This window comes from Scomber scombrus, chromosome 2, assembly GCF_963691925.1.
Source record: "Scomber scombrus chromosome 2, fScoSco1.1, whole genome shotgun sequence".
Classification (NCBI taxonomy): domain Eukaryota; kingdom Metazoa; phylum Chordata; class Actinopteri; order Scombriformes; family Scombridae; genus Scomber; species Scomber scombrus.
The window spans coordinates 5,648,935-5,671,694 of record NC_084971.1 but is presented as its reverse complement, the minus strand read 5'-3'; the positions used below and the strand labels follow the sequence as shown (position 1 = coordinate 5,671,694).

The 22,760-nt window shown below is 40.4% G+C and overlaps 1 protein-coding gene across 1 annotated transcript in view; it reads left to right on the top strand.

The window, feature by feature from the left end:
• The window catches only part of LOC133989228 (endonuclease V-like), a 65,560-nt gene extending 46,048 nt beyond the window's left edge, over window positions 1-19,512 (top strand). The window contains exon 9 of the mRNA XM_062428126.1: window positions 19,244-19,512. The gene's annotated coding sequence lies outside the window, so the exon portion shown is untranslated. The remainder of the gene's footprint in view (window positions 1-19,243) is intronic.
• Window positions 19,513-22,760: the final 3,248 nt, after the last annotated feature.

Genomic DNA, 22,760 nt, shown 5'->3' with positions numbered 1-22,760 from the left:
TTTGACAGTGTAATATAGTGTATATCCACCTCTTACACTCATTCCTCCCTCAGATTGATTCAGTTTTTTTCCCTCCTGTCTCCCCTATACAACAACAGCTGCATAGACAACCCCCAATCTTTTACAGGGTGTTTTTTATTCCATAGCTATACTACGGTGTCAGAACTTATAATCATGATCGCAGTTTTGGCTTCTTATTGATCATTTGTGATATCGATGCATTTTTGTCGGGCTGCTTGAGCCGGTGCAATAAATCAAGCGCTGCTTCTGAAGCCTAGAGCGTTTTCATCTCAGGTATGTTTCTATCCGCCTGTTTTATGCACATATTCACTTCGTACATAAAAGAAAACCTGAGCAAAGTGTTGCGGCTGAGCTGGAAAAGTTGGTATATAGAATAAAACACAGTAAACTTTTCAGTTATATTTTGACATACAGTACACACAGTATTAACCAATCATTAAAGATATTGGTTAATGATGTCATCTTGTTATCTTTTGAATATTAAGTTGCATGGTTGATAGGAAAACAATAGGAGGGCTAAACTTTTGTATGCAGTGGTGTTGTTGGTATTGTGTTCAGTTATATTTATATTAAGCTTCTTTAAGATACACTAATAGAGAGCTAAATTCAAGGCATCACGTCAAGGCTAGCCTCTTTTCCACTAGTTTCTGTAACTCGGTGCAATCTCTCGTTCAGCATTTTTATAGCCTCTCTTTCTCAAAAAATAAAGCTTGAGCCTGAGGTTTGCTCTCCATATTCTCTGACAAAGTGGCATCCAGTGCAGCACTTGCTTTTAGAAGTTGAATCCTTCAAGATTTAAATAAAGTGTACAAAAAGCAGAAGTGCGGGTGTCATTGTAACTTAGTTTCATCCATATCCATAAAATTCAACCAACACTCTCTGCTGGAGTCATCTTTTCAACTTTTTACTGATATTACAGCTGTCTAAAAATGTTGACTCTGTTCAGTCCTCTGTGTCCTGTTGTCTGTACTAACCATGGCCCCTTGTCTCCCCCCATGGTCTATGTGTCTCTGTCGAGCCATGGCGGTTTGTCAAAGGCCACAAAAAAGCTGAAATGTTGGATAAACAACAATGCAACTATTTTTTTTCTTTTTTATTCCCAACCTTGTGTAGTGAACAACATGGCATACTTTTTGAGAATGCCAGGCTATGTTCCAAGGCTGGATTCTTTTTTAGTCATTTATATTATTACAAGTTCAGTAAAGTTTTACTTTCTAGATGAAACGGATGAGTCGTGATTATCTATGTAGCTATTATTGTGTAGTCCTTCATTCTGGATGACATACTGTTGTTGTATTCAATGTCAAATGACTCTGGTTAAAAGCATTGACATAAAATAACGAAGGTATCCAGAAATTGTACTCGAATGAAGCTTGGTGTTTTTTCATTTACTTATGACATTTGAGGCTCTTCCTGCAAGGTTGATCAAACAGAAGCGCAGGTGTGTTTGCTGTGTTTTATATTTGTTCGTTCTAAACTGACAAAATGTGTCCCTGTGGTGTTATACCGTATCCACCGTTGTCAGCAGCTTCTTGTTCTATTGTGACATCATGACGTGTGTGATTGATGAATGAATGGGCAGACAATGCCTGGCATTTGAGTTATAAAAGCAGGTGAGCTGCTGCAGTACCAGACAAATGGCCTTGTTTATTTCCAATAGAAGCTTTGACACAAAGCACACCAACTGAAACCAACATCCCACATTCTCCAACATCCAACATCCTTACCCAAGGTGCAGGGTTATGCGTATACTTGCTGTCTTCTTTACCACAAGCTTGAGCTTCTCACATGCCCTCACTATAAACCAGAAAATCAATACGCCTTTTTTTCCCTGAGGCTTCTAAAGACAAATCAATTGAGGCCGATCTATTGTAATAAGGACGCGTCAGCCTTGGACAAGGCAGAGGAGATGCTGCGAACATCGGTTATTAGATTTTCTGGCGAGGTGAAGAGAGGCTCAGTAGACAGGGCCAAGGCTTTTGTTTTCATTGAGTGGCTGTTATGTGAAGTCCACCCCTGCTTAGTAACTCCAGCACTGCTGCCAGCAGGCCGCTGTGTTCCTGCCTGTAAGGTGCTTCAGTCAGCAGGGATGCTCAGCCCTGTCAGGAGTGGGATTAACATGCCTTAGAAGCCTTTCCCACTGACTGGAGGCTTTAAACAATGAGATTCCCACCTCAGCTTTATTGTGTAACATTGAACTCTGTGTTAAACTATTCAGGAGATCTTTGCCAGATGTTTGTTGTATCCTCCATCCATCTATCCATTTTCCACTGCTTATGCAGGACTGATTCCCAGTGGCATCAGACTAGATAAACCCTGACACCTTTCACCCCCGGCAATGCCCTCCAACTCCTACTAGGGGATTCCAAGGTGTTCCCCCTCAGAAGAGATATGTAGTCCCTCCATCGTGTTCTGGTTCTCCCCAGGATTTCCTACCAGTTGGACATGCCTGGAACACCTCAAGAGGGAGGCGTCCAGAAGGTCTCCTAACCAGGTGCCCAAACCACCTCAACTGGCTCCTTTCAATGCAGAGGGGTTTGCCCAGAGGCTCAGAGTATAGAGCCTCCAGGCAAACTCCTGGATGATTAAGATTCTCACCCTATTTCTGAGGCTGAGCCCGGAGGATACTCATTTTGGCCGCTTGTATCCACCATTTAATTCTTTCAGACACTACCAAAGGTTGTGGTCACAGTCAGTAACCGACTGGTACATTTAGAGTTTTGCATTCTGGCTCAGCTTTTACCAGCTCCAGCTCACTAGATTTCTTCACCACAACAACTGTCTTGTACAACAACCAGGACAGATCTACCGGTCAGCCTGTCAGGGGTGAGAAGCAATCCTTGAGGTTCTGTCCATGAAATTAAAAACAAAATCAGTGATGACAATATCTACTTCATTGCATGTTGTACGAATTCCTTGTATAGATGTATGTGCTGTATAACAAAAAACACTTTATTAGTCCATCAGTTTGTCGGATCCAAATGCTCGACTTTGTTTAAATCATCCATATCCCCAGCACCGGATTAACCTGCTAGGGGGCCTTGAGGCTAAATTACCTATTTCCCCCTCATTTTCTTTACTGTACCCCCACTGTGTTTCATAAACATCAGTCTGGTCTAAAGCTGCTCAACAGCCTGGCTCTATAGCATGAGCATTTTGTTGCATATGAGACTGCAAATAAGGGTGTAGCAATTGATAATAGCAGTTTTCCTTAATACATCCAGGAATGAAACGTTCTAGCTGATTGGTGCACATCAATTTCAGGACTCAAATTTTGTTCAATTAAACTTTCATTCATATCGATTATTTCATTATAATATTATTTGAACCTGGACCTGTAGCATTTGGATCAAGAAGCTCCTCAAACATAAGATTTAGTATTATATATTATATATTTAGTAATTTAGTAGGCAGCACCTGTTATTGCACAGGTGTGAGAATCGGATCAGAAATGAGGGGACAATGAAAACTATAACTGTTAACTGAAAAGACAGAATTGTCAACATGATCAGTCAGTTTCATAAAAACTGGTTTTGTATTTTTGTGCATAGAGAAGGTTAGCAAGTCTCTAGAGTTTTTGTTGATCTACTCTGGCATTTAGTTGCCTGTGAAAATCTTTCGCCCTCTCTCTCTAACTGCTTTCCTATTCCAGTTTACATCTTTCAAAATATTCAGACATGTTCCATTACGATGGAGGCCTCTTCAAAGCCCTGCTTTTGCTTCGTGAAAAGTAATCAGCTTTTCCTTTTAAAATCGTAGGCAGAGTGTAGGCTCATTCACTTCAATGCTGTCCACAGATGTCTGGCAATAATACCTGGAGAGATAGTTTTTTTGTTTGTGTGACTGCGATTGTGTGTTGGTGCAACTGATGCGGATGAATATTAATAATGTTACAGAAAGCATTAGATAGACATCTGCCCAGAGCACTGAAGTGTACCACATCACAGTGAACTGAGCCAAGCACTGATCACTCAGTGATCATCCGCATGTCTATTCTTCTATTCTTTATATTTATTTATTTTTATTTACCATGCTTAGCGTATGAAAAATAATGACCTGTATATTTATTTTGATTTTTTGGGGTATTTTTTGCCCTTATTATTAGATAGTGGCATAGAGGCCGACAGGAAACAAGGGGAGAGAGAGAGATGGGTACATGCACGCGGCGATCCAACTCAAATTTAGCTTAAAGTGACATCATGTCCCCTTAACAACACAGACACTAGACAGCTCGTTTCAGACAGAGGCTGAACTGACGGGCTGCATAATGGACCAGTATAATTTAAATAAGTATGTTTGTACTGGATCATACAAAGATATACAAGTAGAGCACCAGAATGTAAATAGACATGGAAATATGCACAATATGTCCCCTTTTTAATCATTTTCATTCTTACAGCACTTTTTGTGGAGAAGACACGTTGAATGTATGTATGGGTCTCAACAAGCAGCTTTGGCAACAATCAGTGTTTTATTTGAGTTTTAAAAAAAACAACACTTTGTTGTAGCCATGTCCACAAGCCAACAATTAAGAATAAATCAGCTATTTTGATCCAATATAGTTCCCCTCATAGTCCATTAGCTGTCCCTTCTCTGTGTGATCTAAAACAAAAAAATCTGGTGTTCATATACAGCCCTGACTGTAAATGGGAAACATTGTGGTTTGGATACAACACTATTCCGGCCAATCAGCAGGGTTCGATCGTGCTCGTTCACAGGACAAGGGGAAGTCATCAGAGCAGCTGTCTGTGTGAGGACATGACAGTCTCCCATCTCCAGCACTAGTTGAATGGTGGGGGAGGACTGGAGAACTAGAGAGAGAGAGAGAGAGAGAGAGAGAGAGAGAGAGAGTGTAGCCAATTCATGTAGAAAGTGTTTTCTCACAGAACAGAAACGCTTCCATTTTATTAAATCTATCAATCCACACTGTTGTTACCCTGTAAGTCTGGTCCCATCACATTTAGTGAAGCCTAATCTGAGAAGGCAGATGTTTAAATCACACAAATATCCCTCCGTATAGGTGTTTTCAACTTGTTAACCACATCAATGAATCAATACAAACACTGTCGATATCTTCCTGTGGAGACGACATCCAAACTGTTTTAGTTTGGTAAATTTGTGCTGTCAGTCAGCCTGGTGAAGACAGCTTGAGTTATGCTTCTGCGTCGGAACGACGTAGCTACGCCGGTGCCCTGACGCCGTTATTGACCTTTCATAGTTCTGCGTCGAGGGAACGCGTTGCTCTGCAATTCACCGCCATGCCACCAGGGGGTGTGACTGTGTGTGTGTGTGTGTGTGTGTGTGTGTGTGTGTGTGTGTGTGTGTGTGTGTGTGTGTGTGTGTGTGTGTGTGTGTGTGTGTGTGTGTGTGTGGTTTCAGAGGAGTCATATCCGTATCCTTGTTTATCTTTCGGTCACAGTAGCATGTTTTTTTTGTTTTTTGTTGTTCACAGTAGCATTGCGCTATGTGCGCTTTGTGCGCTTTGTGCGCTAATAACAGAAAACACATACCTTTTGTTCATTATTAATAATAATGGCGGTGTTGCAGGAAGAAAGACCGGAAAAAGCAACTGCTGGAGGAACTGACTTTTTGAGTGGACCAATCACAGCCCTTGCGGTCCACGTTGCTGTGACGCATAGTTAGGATTTTTTGGAGGTGCATGTCAGGCTATGGGGGGTCTGTGTCGACGCAGAGAGCTCTGCGTAGCTACGCCGTCGTTCCGACGCAGAAGAATAAATCAAGCTTAAGTCCTGCAGCTGCCCTCTCAGCTTTCCAGGAGCTGCAGATGACAGACGGCTGCTTCTGTGGACAGAGACACTGAACACAGGTCGATTGAGAGGTGGGGAGGTGGAGAGTGTGGATGAGATGAGCTATCTAGCAGTATGTTGTATCCATCCACAGACACACTCAAGCATTCTACTGTACACTCATCATAGCCCCTAAGGCTATCATTTGCATTCATAAGCCTGTAGTATATATATCCCACCATCCTGCCTTTCACATCTCTTACATCCTCACTCATGATTTCCTTTGCTATCATTTCCCAAGATATCAGCTGTTCGTATCAGCTGTTCACATCTACCCAATAGCACAGCGACACACCTCCATTGTTAGCCTATTACCTCGCTGCCGTCTTTTTAAATTTATTTCACTCTCACCGGCTCTACTGCGTTCATGCTGCTTTTATGTGAGCCCCTCCACCTCCCCCTTAACCGCCCAGTCTTCGCAGATTCATCATTGTATCACTTCATCAGCCTCGTCAGTTTCAGCAGAGTCATCAGCCACCAGCGCTACCAGTGTCTGGACTCCACATGGGGATTTATTTTGCTGTTGGTCAGGGCTCCCAGTTGAATCTAAGCGCCAAATACCTCCTTAATGAGACTGATTTACTGTATCATCTGCTATAATATACAATTCTCTTCACTTTTTATTCACTTGTCTCCCCTGAGTTAAATAATAGATGCAGCTCACAGGTTGAAGCCTTGACATAATCACATGCTGATCTGCAGCATCAGCCTCTCATCTCAGCCCTGACATCCCATCAGTAGCTCCAGTGTCGTTATCCCTCTCACACATGAGCGCTTACTCGTTCACGTATCACACTGCTCCCCTGAGACACTCCCTGCGTGTATACGTGTGTGTGTGTGTGTATGTGTGTGTGTTTGCACTCAAAAGTGATGTTTTTCTTCATTTTTTTTCAATTTGCCGTCACGCTGGCTCGTTACTGTGGGAAAACCAGCATCTCCTACTCACACACACACACACACACACACACACACACACACACACACACACACACCAACACATTCACCTCCCCTCACTCACACACATCATTACTCACTATAAAGAACCCCTCAGGCTCTTGGCTCTTTCGCCGCAGCCCACCGTAACACCTCGTCTCCCCGGCCATTCATAAGCCGTAATGTGCGTGTGTTGGTGCGGAGTAGATCAACATGAGCATCGGCGGCTTGCATCGCCTCCGAGTTTCTCAAAGATACTACATCCAGTTCCATGCATCACACCCACTACGGCTCATTTGCATGAGAGTAATGTGGTGTTTGACTACAGGCGAGGCGAGAGCGTGATTTGTCGGCGAGATCGGTATTGAATCAATGATGTTGATACTTGACTTCAAACTTAAATGTCACATAAATGTATTCTCTCTCTCTCTGAACTCACAAGGTATCTACCATGCATTGAGATTTATGAAGGACACTCTGACATGATGCTATAGTTACACATCATGCTTTACATACTGTATATGGTGGTAAATCTGGGCTGGTGAGAAGGCAGTGGTGCAGATTGTTTGGTGCACTGATTGTATTATTCGTTATGTCAATCCTCTGGGTGCAACAGAGGGAGCCTTCGTCTCTCCTCCTCCTCCTCCTCCTCATCCTTCCCTTCAGTGTCAAGGCTCAGCTGCCTTAAAAGCCTGTTCTTTGATGTCAGACAGGCAGCTTCAAACACTGTTTTATACATCTCCCTCGTTTCTATCTTTCTTCAGGCTTCCTGGACATCCCTTCATTTTCCTCTCTTCCTCCACTTTTCTCTATTCTTTTCTCTAGCGTCATCATCCTCATCTTTTATTTCACTTCTCCGTGTCTCATTTCTTATTTCTCTCACCCCAGCCTTCTCTCTCTCTCTCTCTCTCTCTCTCTCTCTCTCTTGACTCTGTCTCCCCCTCCATCACCTTCTCATTCTGGTACACGGCTGTCAGACATGGCAGTGAATCGTATCGCACTGACCCAATCAGAATTCAGCGTGAGGGGGCATCTCTTCCAAGCGATTGTCGGGAGTTGGTAAGCAGCTGCTGTGGAGCAGAAACTCTGGGAAAGACAGACAGGCGAGAGGCAACAGGGACTCAACTTCTCACTGTTCACTGATTTTTCTGTGCTTGGAATGCCTAAATAGTTTAGATGCTGTAGGTGTTTTTTTAAAAGGGACGGTTCAGTCAAATGTCAATGCATCTGGCTACGTCTGATGATACAGCGGGTGTCATTAAAGAAGTGATGAAAGTCAGTTTATTGGGCAGTGGAGGGAGATGAGAGAGCAGCAGGATGTGCAGCCAAGATTCAGATCAGGATTCAAACCTCCAGCAGCATCCACAATATTATATTAAAGCTTGTTGTCGTACAAACCCCCATTGCCTGTCACCATCACAATAGCAGACTGTTCCTTTTCACTTCCACTGGTTGAAAAGAGGGCAATATTAGATTTTTTTACAGATAATTTCTCTCGGGGAAGTCGCCAGTATGCAGCTGAGCCTCAGCAGGCAAGCTGTTGATATTTTCCACTGCCAAAAACAGTTTGTGTCTGTCACTGCTGCTGACTTTGACTTTGAGGAGTTATAGTACAATACAGAGATTTCACATTGTGGTATTACTGCATTACTACTTCCACTGTACCGATGCTTTTTAAAAAAAAAAATGTTTTACTGTCTATCAATCAGTAAGACTACTTCACATCATACAGGATGGATGTGAGAATGGGAGCATTTCCATGTTAACAACTTGCCAGCATTCATGTCATCTAGACAGTTATATGATTATATATGCTTAAGATATGCATCGACAGTACAACATAATATATGTATACACCACATGTGAGGCATCATCTCATTTTCCAGAAGGCCTTGACATGTGCTTATTAATCTTCTTTTTCACAAACTGTTCTTCCTGTAGAAAGTACACACTAAAACACACAAGAATAGACAAAAACCTTTAAACATGATAAATAAGAAACAGAAACAATGGCAATCATTGTTTATGACAAAAATTCATAATTAGAAAAATTAGGGTTGGTAAAATTAGCAATTCAAAAATATCTTTAAAGTAGTTTTAAAAGCAGCATCAGGTAAGAAAGTAAAGGTAAAGTAAGACTGAATGCTCCTGAACATGTCAAATGGTGTAACCACAAAATAAATGATAAATATTACATATTTTATCCACCTACAGTGTATTTAAGTGGACTTATACTAATTATTACTTTATTTAAAACATGTAAATGGTTCCTGATTGTAATGATTCCCCAGATGAAATGTAATATTTAGAACAATTGTATTCCATTACCTTTATTTAATATAAAAAGTTATAATGTAAGATCATGCCAAACTAGTTGATATGATGTTTTATTGAGAATTTAGTGTTTTTAAGCAAGTTGAATTATTTGATACAAAGTTTTTATGGTTACACCACTTAGACATTTTTGCCATAATCCTCTAATATATTCTCTCAAAATGGATTAAAAGCAGAAATTTGATGCTGGATCCACAAAAAAACACACTACACTATTTGTACTAACCCAGGAGTTCATCAATTAGTCAGTGATTTTTCAAGTCCTCTCATTGGATGATTGAGGCAGCCCTTGATGAAGGTCTGAGAGATTGAAACGTTGCAGTGACTTAATAAACAACAGTGAGCGAGACAGTGTGATGGAGTTTTTCTTTCATTTTTTTTGGATTGCAGCTTCCTCCTACGCACCTGCCATCACTCAGGTGTGCAGAGATTCATTTCTTTAATCCTTTATTCAAAGTAAAAGTCAAACAATGCACTCTAAATTGTACCCTAAGTCGTAGTTTTACCAGCAACGTGTACTTCAGTGTTACCTTATTAAACAGAATCCGATTTCAGAAGGTTACATCATTGTAAATATGATATAATTACATTCATTTCTAATACAGTCACCTCTCGGTACAATTTAACCGCACAACAAACTCCAACTTCCAAAATGACCATGGAGTTTAATCAACACCTCTAAAACAATAGAAACAAAATGTGATTATTACTGTATAGCATTCATGAAGGAACAGTACAATAGGATTTATTGCAGGTCTGTTGCGTTAGACCGGCAACACAGTGAAGCATTTTAATGTTGTACCTGGATGAGGTGGAGCTGATTTAAAATACATGATTTACTGTTATGCTGTTTAATCTTTAAAAAAATGCTTCATATTTATAAGCAGGTGAGATGTTTCCATGTAAAATCTTAATCTGCAAAGCACCTAAAGCTGTCAAATAGATGTGGTATGTATATGTATGTATGTAAGCATGTATGTACTTGGAGATGTTCTTACTGGAGCTGCTGTTACAGTCTGTCATAAATATTTGGCTGAAGTGTCAACTCCTGTAAAATACTCTGTTGGTGTCATTTTGAATCACGAAGGCTCAGGGTTCTTAAAACCTAACACTCTGATGTTGACTTGCAGCCTGTCACCACCCTGCAGATGTCGCCCATAAATTTCAGCGCTTCTATCTTTTCTTCAGAATTCGGTCAGCAGTTTGCAGGAGGTGGCGAGCATCTCTCGGGGGGCCGGCCGGGCGGCAGGTGTCTCTGTCGCTCTGCCACGTCCTCATCAGTCAGGTCACCGCTGACGTCACAGAGTGTCGTTTCGAGACCCGATACTGTATCATCTCACACACTCATGAATTCTACTTTATCGTGTTCAGCATCTCTTGCGGTCCCCCTCCTTTTCATCTGTATCAACAGTTTTTTCAAAGTTTTTTACAAAAGTTTACCAAGTTTAATGTAGTGAAAGTAAGACTATTATGATAATGGTGAAAAAGAAAGATGAAAAGATGTGAGTGTGAGTTGAAACCAACCATCTACATTTTCATGAGGTTCTGTTTCATCGGTCTTTTTTCATATGAAGCCAGGAAAGAATACTGAACACAAGAGGAGCTCAGTATGAGTTATGTTAGTCCAGCTCATTTTACTAGTTAGAAGGCTGACTAAAAAACTTTGATGACGTTAGAAATGAAAATAACTGTGTGACAGATCTTGTTTTAAAAGATTTATTTCAATTAACGAATTCAGACACGCAAATACACAGAGAGGTATCTGCACACACACACACACACACACACACACACACACACACACACACACACACACACACACACACACACACACACACACACACACACACACACACACACACACACTAACAAGTCCTCCAAATTAAATGACAAAATATAGATTTGGTCCCTGCAGTGCGACACAGTCAAGCTCCCTAATCAGCAGTAATCAGCAGGACAACATAATTTATCCGTGCCTTCCAAAACCATTACAAATCACTGTTGAAGATGTTTTACAGTGTGACGATACTGTGGTTATGGACAAAAAACAATGCTGGGTTAGGTTTAGTGACTAAATGTGGTAACTTCTGTAAACATTTCAAAATAGCCTCCTCATGCCTCTCTGTGAAGCTGTAGAACCATGTAGAGTTTTTATTCATAGACTTTTTTTGGTAAATGTTTTACCCTAGACTGGCGAGGAACCATATATGGTAACTTCAATTACCTTGATTTGCAACATAAAAAATAAAAATGTCCACAAAAAAGCAAAAAAAAAGTAATATCCCCAAATAGTAATTCGATGAGTGCCCTTTTAAAGGGTTAAGGAAAGGTTGTGGTTTGTTAAGGGTAGGAGATCTATGTTACCAGGGTTACAATAATAACCATGTGGTTAATCAATGGTCATGGTCATGGGTTAAATAAAATAGTGCTGACTCATGGATGGAAATAGGAAACACAGCAAACTTTTGAGTTAAAGTCCAATGAAACTGACCAAGTTAGCCGAAGGCATCAGTGGTTTGCTTATTAGTTTATTTGCCTTTAGCTGACTAATTAGTTTTTCCTATATGTCATTTAGACAACATTTTTAAATGTAAAGACTTTCACCATAAGAAAAGCTTATACTGGTAGCAGCCAACCTTCCTCCAGAATTTGACATATTCATAATGACTTTTCTTGCAAATAAGACGTTAATTAGATTTTGAAAAACCACATTTAACGGCCAAATTCTGTAACGTATGTTAGAGAATAGCAAATAATGAAGAAGACGCAGCTCAATGCCAATGGAGAATTTTTCAATAATACATTAGCAAACAGTCATTGTGGTCTATAATATGATATTGTAAGTAACGGCTCACACACTGGTCAGTCTCTAGTAAACATGCTAGTAGATTATCTCGCTAGCTGTAGTGCTATAGCTCAACTACCACCTTCGGTCACCTGATCTTCTTGCAGGTCATATCTTTGTTAATATATATTCCCATCATCTGATTTCCTCCTTAGCTTAGGGCTTCTACAGAAATATGTTGTTTTGGTGCATTTGCAGTAATGACTGATCCTGTCGTTTTTCTGTGGAGGACAGCTTCACACAAACACTTTTAACATCTTATTTAAACCCCAGGGAAACGTGAGCCTGGTAAGATAAGTTACGCTTTCATCTTCAGTATGAATCCAACTGAAGTATCTCTTAATATTCCAACCAGCAGCACAACCAGTGTTTGCTTTGGTGTGCATAATACTAATACACAGTTAGTATTATGGATGCACATACACATACATACATGCATAATATACACTCTTACAGAGCAACAGATTATAGGTTTGAACACACTTTCTCATTGAAGTGAATTTGAAGGTGTATCCAAACTCATGACTGCTTCTGTTTATTCAGTTCTCTCTGTGTGTGTGTGGGTGGTAGAGACTATGCAAATACATGACAGCAACAAAACATATGATAATGTAAGGGTAATGAATATATTTGTCGCATAACTGCCCACTCCAGATTCTTCAAATTCCCTAAAATGTCAAACTATTCTTTTAAGTCGTTCAAACTAGTTCAGTTCCCGAGAGATTGTTCATATGGTTTGTATTGGATATATTTTCAGAACAGGAAAATTGAAGGGTGTGTGGGTGGCAGAGACCTTGTAAGTGTGCCATAACAAAACATACATAAAGGCCTTCCTAATGTCCTTTTATAAGAGAAGTACAACATGTGTATCAGACTGACAATCAATAGATGTAAATTAGAGCTTGTTTATGTGATTTCCCTGAACTTCACAAAGCTCTGACAATCCACCTGACCTTATCTTTATCAGTGGAAACATCTGTGCACCTCTGCTCTGCTCACAATATCTGAACAAGATCCTTGGCCTCTCTCTGCACCTCTGAATCCACACACACACACACACACACACACACACACACAAAGGGACACAAATACACACTCACAATGACCAGAAAGTTCAGCCTTCCCGTGGCACATCAGGGCCCCCCTTCTCTCCCATACACGGTGACCCCTTCCACCGTGATTCATCTTCCTGGCAGTGTGAAGTGTAAGGCAGATTATTACCAGTGAAGGGCTCAGCCCCCCTCAAGATCTACTGCTCTCCCTTCTGCCCTGCAGAGGAAATGGGAAAATATTGCTCATGTTTACTGCGCCCGTTAGTGTGAGTGTCTGTGTAGGAGGGGGGTGTGGGGAGGTGTGTGAGTGTGTGTGGTGGGGGGGGGTCATGTTATGTGCACTAGTAATGCCTGAAGCCTGACCGGCATGGCTAAGCAGCTCTCAGGCTTGTTTACTGTCTCGAAATGTGCTGACTTAAGGGGGTTTTGTGTGTGAATGTTTCTGTATGCACGCGTTCGCAGAGGTACGTGTGTATGTGTGTGTGTGTAGATGTGTGTGTGCGTGTATGTGTGTGGGTGCGCCATGCTTAAATTTATTTTTGCACATTAATAAATGCAGAAGCCAGCTGTTGTCGAAGCCCGTACAGTATGTTCCACACTGTTGTTCTGTGTCTCTACCTTTTCTTTTTTTTATCAGTTTGTTGGTTGTCACGTCTTACTAGAGTTAAGCCATTAAAAAAATGACCAAGCAGACCAAATCATAGTGTTACTATCAGTGACTGTGCTCAGTGAGAGGGAGGCTGACTAATATTCCCAGTCTAAATGAAAGCCTATTTGCATTAATCATGTAAATTATAGTGTAGGTCACTCTCATTATTTCTTAATGAGCTGTAGGGTCGAGGCATCTATATTGAGTCTGCACTCACTTCTCCAATTTCCCTAAATTAGCTTCAAAATTTAGCGTACTGGTACTAGTACTCCGAGCTGTTGCAGGTGGTGCAAAGCCGGCTGTTGCTGGAGCCACTTTTTTTTCTCATGTGTCCTCTTTTTGAGGGTCACAATAGGATATGCATAAATTCTTAAAGATGAAATCGGATGCTGCTAAGGCAACAAAAACCTGCGCGCGTGGGTCACCCTCACTGTGAAATGGATGAATATCACATCCCCCTTATTTTTTTATCATAGTGAGATATAAGGACTTTCAACCCTTTCATCTCTTTCTTTGCTTCCACCAGTCTCCAGAACCGCTTAATGAAAATTTGGATTCATCCTCTTAAGTATCTGAAACTCTCGGACGGGTTTGACGCCACCTGTTATTATTATTAAATAAATAAGTTCAAGCTGAAATGTATTCATAAGACACTGTTTCATACAAAGGCGGTTCAAAGTGCATCAGAGGGTAATAAAACGTTCAAAGAAGAACGTACAAATGGGAAATAGAACACAACCACAGACAAGAAAATCAAATAATACAAGAACAATATTTGATGAGAATAAAAAGGTTGCTTTTCAACTTCAGCATTAGAGAAAATAAAATACATAATGTACACACAAACTAGCTTCTGATAAAATAAAATCTCTGAAGAAGTTCAAACTCTTCATACAGAGAAAAATCAAAAACGATGCTCCAAAATAATTTGAGCCTTTGAAATTGCTCTCTCGAGGAACATGTAATCCATATCAAGCGGTTTCACAGTATTAACTGAAGTTTCAGATAAGCAGGCAGACTACTCCATGCTTTTAGGTGTAAAATTCTAAATGGTCTTGTCAGATTTAGAAAAAGCTCTTAGAAGATGAAGGACAATGGTGCCTTGAGGCCTGTGAGACCTGCTGGGTTTATAAAGTGAAGCCATGTCTTATATATTTTAGAGTCAGGCCATTATTGGTTTTGGACTTGAGGAGGAGGATCTTAAATTGAATGGAATTGGATTCTGAAAGTAACAGGTAGCCAACACAAGTTATTAAGGAGCAGGTTGATGCAGTCTGACTTTTGACCTTACTTAAAGTCTGATTGAGCTACAGTGAATGAGTGGTTTTAGTACAGAAAGCCCATTGAGAGTGTAATGTAGAAGAAATCTAACCTAGTCATAAGAAAAGCAGTTTTCAGATTCAGACTGGGATGGAAAGTTTCTGCTCTTTGACATATTTCTTAGTAGTGATGCTGCAAAACACCCCCTAAATGTTTAATAAGCACACACATTTTAAATAATTGTGCTCTCTTTCAGTCTTTTGCAAACCCAACCAGAAAAGCATTAGCAGTTGACCAGGAAGTCTAGGATTCTTATTACTTTGACTGTTACATTGTATACAGTATACCCAGCCTCTGGACCTCTAGATATATTAAACTTTCTAGTTTCTCAAATTTTTGAGTATATCAAACTGCAGTACTGATTCCCACTAAACTCCAGCCAGGAATAGTATCCACAGGATAACAGGCTAAGTAGAGCGGAGTCTACTACCTTACCTGTATATAAACAGCCCTGGAAAGCCTCAAGCGGTCTCCTTGGTATTCTACAGCATATGGACAGCAGTTCAGCATTTATGAGAAGTGTCTTAGAAGAAGCTGTTATCTGCAGCAGTAAAATCAAGTCAATTGTAGTTGAGTATACAGGTTTGCCGTACTGAGCAATCTCAGCAACAGGCACATACCACTTTAAGTCCCAAAGGGAAAACATGTATTAATCAGTCACCATCTGCACTGCTTAAAGCAACTTTGAGTGAAAATCTCAATAGAAAAGATTAATTTGTTAAGTTTTTGCCAGGACTAGTATAAGTGAAACAGAAGTGGTCCAATAATTGATCCCTGTGGAACCCCCATATTTAGTACACCATATTTATCAATGAAAGACACTAAGTGGGATGATGAAGTTCCCGTCAAGACTCAGCAGTAATGGTCCAGAGTTCCTGGACTGCTTCACTTCAGTTGTTAATAATTAAAATATATATTGTTGTTTGACATTGAAAGTTTCATTCTATACTGGTGATTGTGCTTTTTTTTAAATGTATGAGACACAGTCACTTCATTTATTGCTTTGTTGCTCTTATACTAAGTTCTGTTTTTTTCTGTTTGTAAAAAATGAATAAACCATAGCAGAGCTGCAGGTTGAAAATGATCACATTTAAAACGATTTTTTTTTTTTTTTGCATTTGGGCAGAGGTGCAACCAGGACAATGTGGCCTATAGCAGCTTGGTGTTTTTCTATCACTTGTTTACTCTGACTTTTTCTTTATTTTATTTCAGAGCTTACCTGTAGCTACAACATCAATAATTTACAGTAGAACTCATTAGATTTCCCCTTCCTTCATCCTTCAAAGAACTAGAGGCTTTTCCTTTTTGAAGAATGGTACAATATTGCTTGACACTGCAGCTCATGGTGTGTCTGACAGCAGAGAGAGAACTGGAGCCAAAAACCCAAGGCTGCTGACTGAATTTCTACATTTTCTGTTGGCTGCAGTCCTTTATTAGAACTAAAAGTTCTCTGTTTGAAAATATTCAATGCTTGAATATATTTTAGACTGTATATATTAAAATGTTCCTGTTTATAATTAGTGCTGCTTTCCTGTAATATCCCCCCATGTATCATCATGTCTTATATCTAATTAGAAAGGGTGCATAATAGCCTATTAGAAGTAGCACTCCTCAACTCTAATTGCCTGAGTCTGTGCCATCAAAGCCCTACTGTACACTTTAAAGAATATATTGGTTCTATGAAAAAAACAACACTCATCATTTGTCTTTTATAACACTAACCTTTTATTAGCCACACATGCAGTGTCAAAATGTTCCACAGAAAGAAGAAGAATGAGGCCGCACTTGAAAATTAGGTTTTTTTTTTATTGTAGACCTGATGGGGACCCTGGGAAAACAGAGACTGAAATGAGAATGGGTCAATGTCATTTTTTTTCACTTTTCAGTGTCAATGTGACATTTGGGAATCTTCACAGGGTGGCACACATCTTATTTCGCGGTTAAACACATTGTGCCTGAGCAAAATCTAACAGAACAAATACATCTGTTCCAACATACTGAGTGTAAAAGCAGGTGAAGAAATTGTTGTTCATCTATGAAATATACAGAAATCTAAAAAACATTTTTATTGTGTGAATTCAATTTATTGTCAGGATGATATTTCATAGGAAGAGAGCGGGAAATGATGATGCCTTCTCTTTTATTTCCCTCCTTGGTCTCCCACTTGTTTTTTTATTTTATGACAACAAGAAGTGTTCAGGAAAACTACAAAAAAGCAATTCATCTCATCTCTTATTAATCAGCTTTGAGAGAAGCTATATGTCAAACTGAAATTATGAAAATAAAAACATCTGAAAGTATAATTTATTAAAGGGGATGTATTATGCACATTTGCAGGTCTATATTTAAAATCTGGGTCTCTACTGGAATATCTTTGAGATCTTGATAGCAGGATTTACAGTTTAAAATAAGACATTATTATTTGACCCATACTGGCTCTTTAGGCAGGCCCTCAGTTCAGCCTCTCTCTGAAACAAACTGTTTTAGCTGCTGTCTCTTTAAGACCCCCCTCTGAAGAAGCCCACTTTGTTCTGATTGGCCAGCTCTGCCCCACTGCTAACAAAACGTCTTGGCTTTTGACTTGCAGGATGCATTTCTACATTAATGTTTTGTTACTATACCATATTGTGAGCCTGTTTATCATAGATGGCTGACACCATAGCAGTATATGCATTACAGAAAACTAGAAAAAGCAAATGTCCCCTGTAAGAGATCTGCTTCATCGGGTAGGTGTGAATATGATTAGATCACATTTGATCAGCAGTGGACTGGCAACGTGAGCAAACCACTGCATGTCTTCATCAACGTTTTATTTATTATTTAATATATGACATCATAAAAAGTGTGTTTTTTTTCTACATCAAAACTTGAAAAAAATCCAATCTGTTTTATTTACTTGGTTGCTTCTCTGACGTGAAAACTACGGAAGCTTGGGTTGCTGCTTCCATAGTTTTGGATTTGGTTTTCCAACGATATCGCTGAGATCGGGGCACTCACTTTATTTGGAGAAAAACTGAAAATGAGGGCATGCATTTAACTCAATCAGTAAAACGTTAACATTACTGATAGAAACAATGGCTGAAAAGCTTCATGATCTACCTACTGAGCTCCATTGTGTTATAAAAACAACTCAATACAATACTAATTATAATAACATGTTTTTCTCTGCAAAGCTACTAAATGTAACAAACATTCAGCTCTGAACAAAAGAAAAGAGACAAACCCTCCTACTTTATATGCGCTGCCAAGATATACTCAGGGGTCTTGTGTGTTTTATGGATATGCACCTGCAGAGATGATTGTGCAGAAGAAATGTGACTACCTCAGTCATTAAACATACATGCACATAAAATCCCACCAAGAGAATTTATAATACCACTGCAGAATCTCCAGCCATGACATAACATGTCCATATCTAATAACTCATATTAACATCTCGACCACTAAGAGCCCCCTCCGGCCGCGGTGGACACAGCAGGGGGCTTCATCTTCTCTCCTTGCTCACCCTGGGTCAGTCTTATGTAATGTCCACTCTCTTGCCATCACAGCTCTATTACGTCGTCCTTTTTATTGCCCATTCAGCATCTCGACCAGCACCGTGGCCGCCTCTAACAGTTCTCCTTCTCATTCTCCACCTGGCTCTTTCTCTCATTCTCTCTCTCTTTTCTATTTCTTTATCTGTCTCTCTCTCACTGTTTCTATTCTATTACCTCTGTGTCGGTCAGTGTCGCTCTCCTCTAGTTTACTTGCTGATGCTGATTGCTTCAGTAATGCACCGAAAATGTCCTGGGTGGCCATTCAGAGCAAATAGCTGTGCGATGTGCTGCTGTACGGCCCAAACGTACCGGACCGGGGAGTCAGACTGAGGCCTCCGCAGTGTTTCCGAATATTAATGACGGGGGGGGGGGGCTGCTAATGGGCCTCGCTGTTAGGCTCCAGTTTTTGCTGTTACAGCACAGAACTAGCAGTGCCATGATAGTATAATGTGTTCTACACTGTCTGATGAAGCCCCTTGGTGTAAACTCACCTCTATACCATCAAATCTGGATGCTTTCCCAGTAACAGCTCTGACTGGGGTTTGTGTGTGTCCCTGGTGTTTTAAGCTATTTGAGCTAAGCTGAGAGCAACTGTGGCTGTCATTTACAGGTGAATAACAAAGCTTTTTGTCTTTGAACACTGTAAAAAACTGTATTATAGCTTTTTTGCTTTCATTATTGCATTGAAAGGTTTGTCCTTTGTCCCAGCTAATCTCTCCCCTCCTCTCCTCCCTCTCTTGTTACAGGAAATGGTGCAATGAAGGATCTCAGGGACTTTGAAGACCAACAACAGAAGACACCTAAGTGTGTTTTCTGATCAGAAAGAAGATGCTGTAGGTTTCTCGTGCTTTTAAAAGTGCAGGTGTATCAGTCTGGGCGAAGAAGACACCATCAGATCATCTTTTTATGCACTCAGCCCATATTTAAACAGGATATGGGTCAGATTGGATCTTTTTATATACTGTCCTTATTACATTTTTGGGTCACTCAGCTTTTTACACTGTGAGTCTTTTAAATAAATAATAAATGTCCCTGATGTGATTCAGTGCTGGTCATCTATTAGTATCTGTGTGTGTGTGTGTGTGTGTGTGTGTGTGTGTGTGTGTGTGTGTGTGTGTGTGTGTGTGTGTGTGTGTGTGTGTGTGTGTGTGTGTGTGTGTGTTGTGTGTGTGTGTTGTGTGTGTGTGGTGTGTGTGTGTGGTGTGTGTGTGTAGGAGGGGGGTTGCGCTTTACGTTGCCTCATACAGTAAAGCTGTTCCCATATGGCTGCGTGTGAAAGCAGCGAACACTATAGCACACACACTGTCACAGGCCATACGGGTTCTTGTGTCGTCACCTAGCGTCCCTCTTTAAATAAGTCAGACTTGGCAGTGGGCAGCGCTGTGCCAGGCCGGTCCCAGCGAGGTGAGCGGAAAAGAAGGGCAGGGGGTGGGGGGGGGGGGGGAGAAGGGAGCTGACGCTGCAGGGATGGTGGCCAGGAATAGAAGTGGTCAGATGGGGCAGTATTGATCAGCAGGAGGGGTCAGGGGATCAGCTGGTAGAGACCGCACACCGCTCCCACGTCACACGGACGTATACAGCTCAGGACACTGGCAAATATACAGTATGGACAGATTGCGGTGGATTGCAGATTCCAGTGGATGGTTGTAGAAACCATTTATTTTACTCACAATGTTAAAGAACCCTCTGCTTAAAAACTCAAATTGTATTAGACTCAACTTGAAATACATACACATTGAAACACAGCTAGATGTAAGTCTGTAAATAATGTTGCAATGTTGTGTACAGTATCAGTATACATGAACAGTGGTGTAAGAAGGCCTATACTATGAATCATGACCGGTCAAGAAACACACAAAACTTAAGATAGAATTTTTTAACTCAAACTCTTCCATTATACATTTGAACTTACCTAAAATCCATATGTCAGCATCATACACTGCAAGCTGCAACCCAATTTCATCTTCAACCCATCCACCCTTTATATATATTTGAGCATATGCATGTTAAGGCTTTTTGAAATATTTCAAAACTGCTGTTGGAAAAAGAAACTGTTGGATTCCAAACCACATTTTTTTCAGATGACTGACTTTGAGACATTTTCTATAGTGCTTTTTTTCATTGAACATAAGAAATCAGAATTGTGAAACATTAATATACACGCAAAAAGAAATATGCCTTAAAAAGATACAGTCCAAAATGTGTTAGATTTTGATTAAATCTGAGGTAAATGTTATTAATCTGACAACACATTCAGTGTGTCAGGATCCCAGTGTTTCTCTTTGTTTCCCCTTCCCTTTTGTTGGTGTGTCTTGTGGTTTTCCCTGTCTTCTATTGGAGATTTGTCTGGAGTTGGGCGGAGTCGAAGTTCTCCTCACTGCAACCTGCACACCTTCCGTCAATCAGTCATCAAGCCATCTACGACTCACGGTGTTTAAGGACCGGTCCTGCACTCCATTCTTCGCCGGATCGTCAGTTTCGCCTGCGTGGTACAGTGCTTTGGCTCACTCTCACGGTTGTTTCTCGTTGCCTGTTCTTGTCATTCTAAAGTGTCATTCTGTGTGCAGATCTCTGGTCGCCAGCTACGATTTTCCCACTGCTCCCTGGTTTCCGCTCCGCCTTGTACTCCAGCAAAACTCACCTATTTCCTGTTGACTCCACGGATCTCAGAACCTCCGCTCAGTACTAAGGAAAGACACTCACCTTCCATTCCTATTGTTTACTGTTATATGGCACCAGAGTAAAAAATGAGATATTTGATTGGTCGTTGATAAAAGAACAATGGTCTGTGTTGAGATTTCTCACAGCAGCTCTCACTATCAGACACTTTATGTACATTTCATTGTTATTCAGAAGTCATAAAATAATGATTGTATTATTAATGCTACAGGATATTAACATGATATATTACCTCTCCAGTAGACTCTCTGCTCTTACCTCACTGGTCTCTGAGAAACCGATGGTCAGACTTGCTGAGAGAACGTCTGACAGCTTCTCCCTCTTCTGCTCTTCTTTGTTTGTTCTACGGTTTTCCCATCTGCAATCCCTCCTTCTTTTTCATCTCCACCTCCCCTCTCCCTCTCACAGCCTGAGTTTCAGAGGCCCAGAGCAGTTGAAACTCGGGTCGGGCATCTTTGCTTTTTTCGTTATTTAGACCCCGAAGACTCTGACAGAGGGCAGCGATCCTGCTGTCCTCCTCCTGACAGCTCCGCCACCATTCTCTCTACAGCTTTTCTGTCTCCTCCACTCTCTCCCTTGTTCTTTTTTGAAGAAAAAGTTGACTTGTTTTGACTCACCATCAACTGACCTCCTTTTCTCTACTTGTTCACATCTCTTAAAGGTGTTTCTCAGTTTTATAATTGTCTTCTCTCTTTGAGAGAAATGTTCTTCTCAGACTTTCGTAGCTGATGATTTGTTGTTGTGTTTTACAAGGCTGCTGCCCTGAACTATGTAACTTGCTGTAAAATGGATTGAGGGTCTTGTATTACAACTTAAATCACTTTTAGTTGAACTGAGACCAAAAGTGATTTAAAAAAAAAAAAAAAAAAAAACGTTTATGAATTTTGAAACTGCGATATTCTAATACTTTTTCAGTAAATGAACAGGTGTCCACTACATAATGTTGCATGTTAGATATAACACAATTAAACAACAATAGAAAAGACTAAGTAAGCAATCTGTCAAACTTGAAAATCTGACCAGGACAAATTAAACGGTGCCCAAAAGTGTGGCTGCCCTTGAGACGTTCCTATCAACAGAACTGCTACAAAGCCAAACAAAGGACAGTGAGCAAGACAGAAGTAAGGGCCATGAGAGTCTGTAAAGAGAAGAAAAAAAGTGTTCAGTTCTCTTTTGATTACATTGGACAAGCTCCAGAGAGAGACGACGAGAGGCATCTGCAGCATGCTGAGGAATTTCTTCAACTCTTTGAAAAGAAACAACAATGTAGAGAAACAGATCAGAGCTTAAAGGAAAAAATCCTCCACAATTCCACAAGGTATTTTTTAATCAGTGTTGCAATTTACTTTCTCTTTGCATTAGCCTTTCTCATCTATTTCTGCGAGTCTGTCAGTTCTTACATTAACTGGGATAACCATCTGTAGAAAACAGGGAAAACTCATTCAAATAGTCAGCTAACAGGGTTTAATAAGCTCATGAACATATCGGTATGTGTCTGATCACAGCTGCACAACAGCAAAATAACAAATCTGTCCAATGTAATGTGCAATATGTGAAGTATTTTATAGTAGATACTGCCTGTAA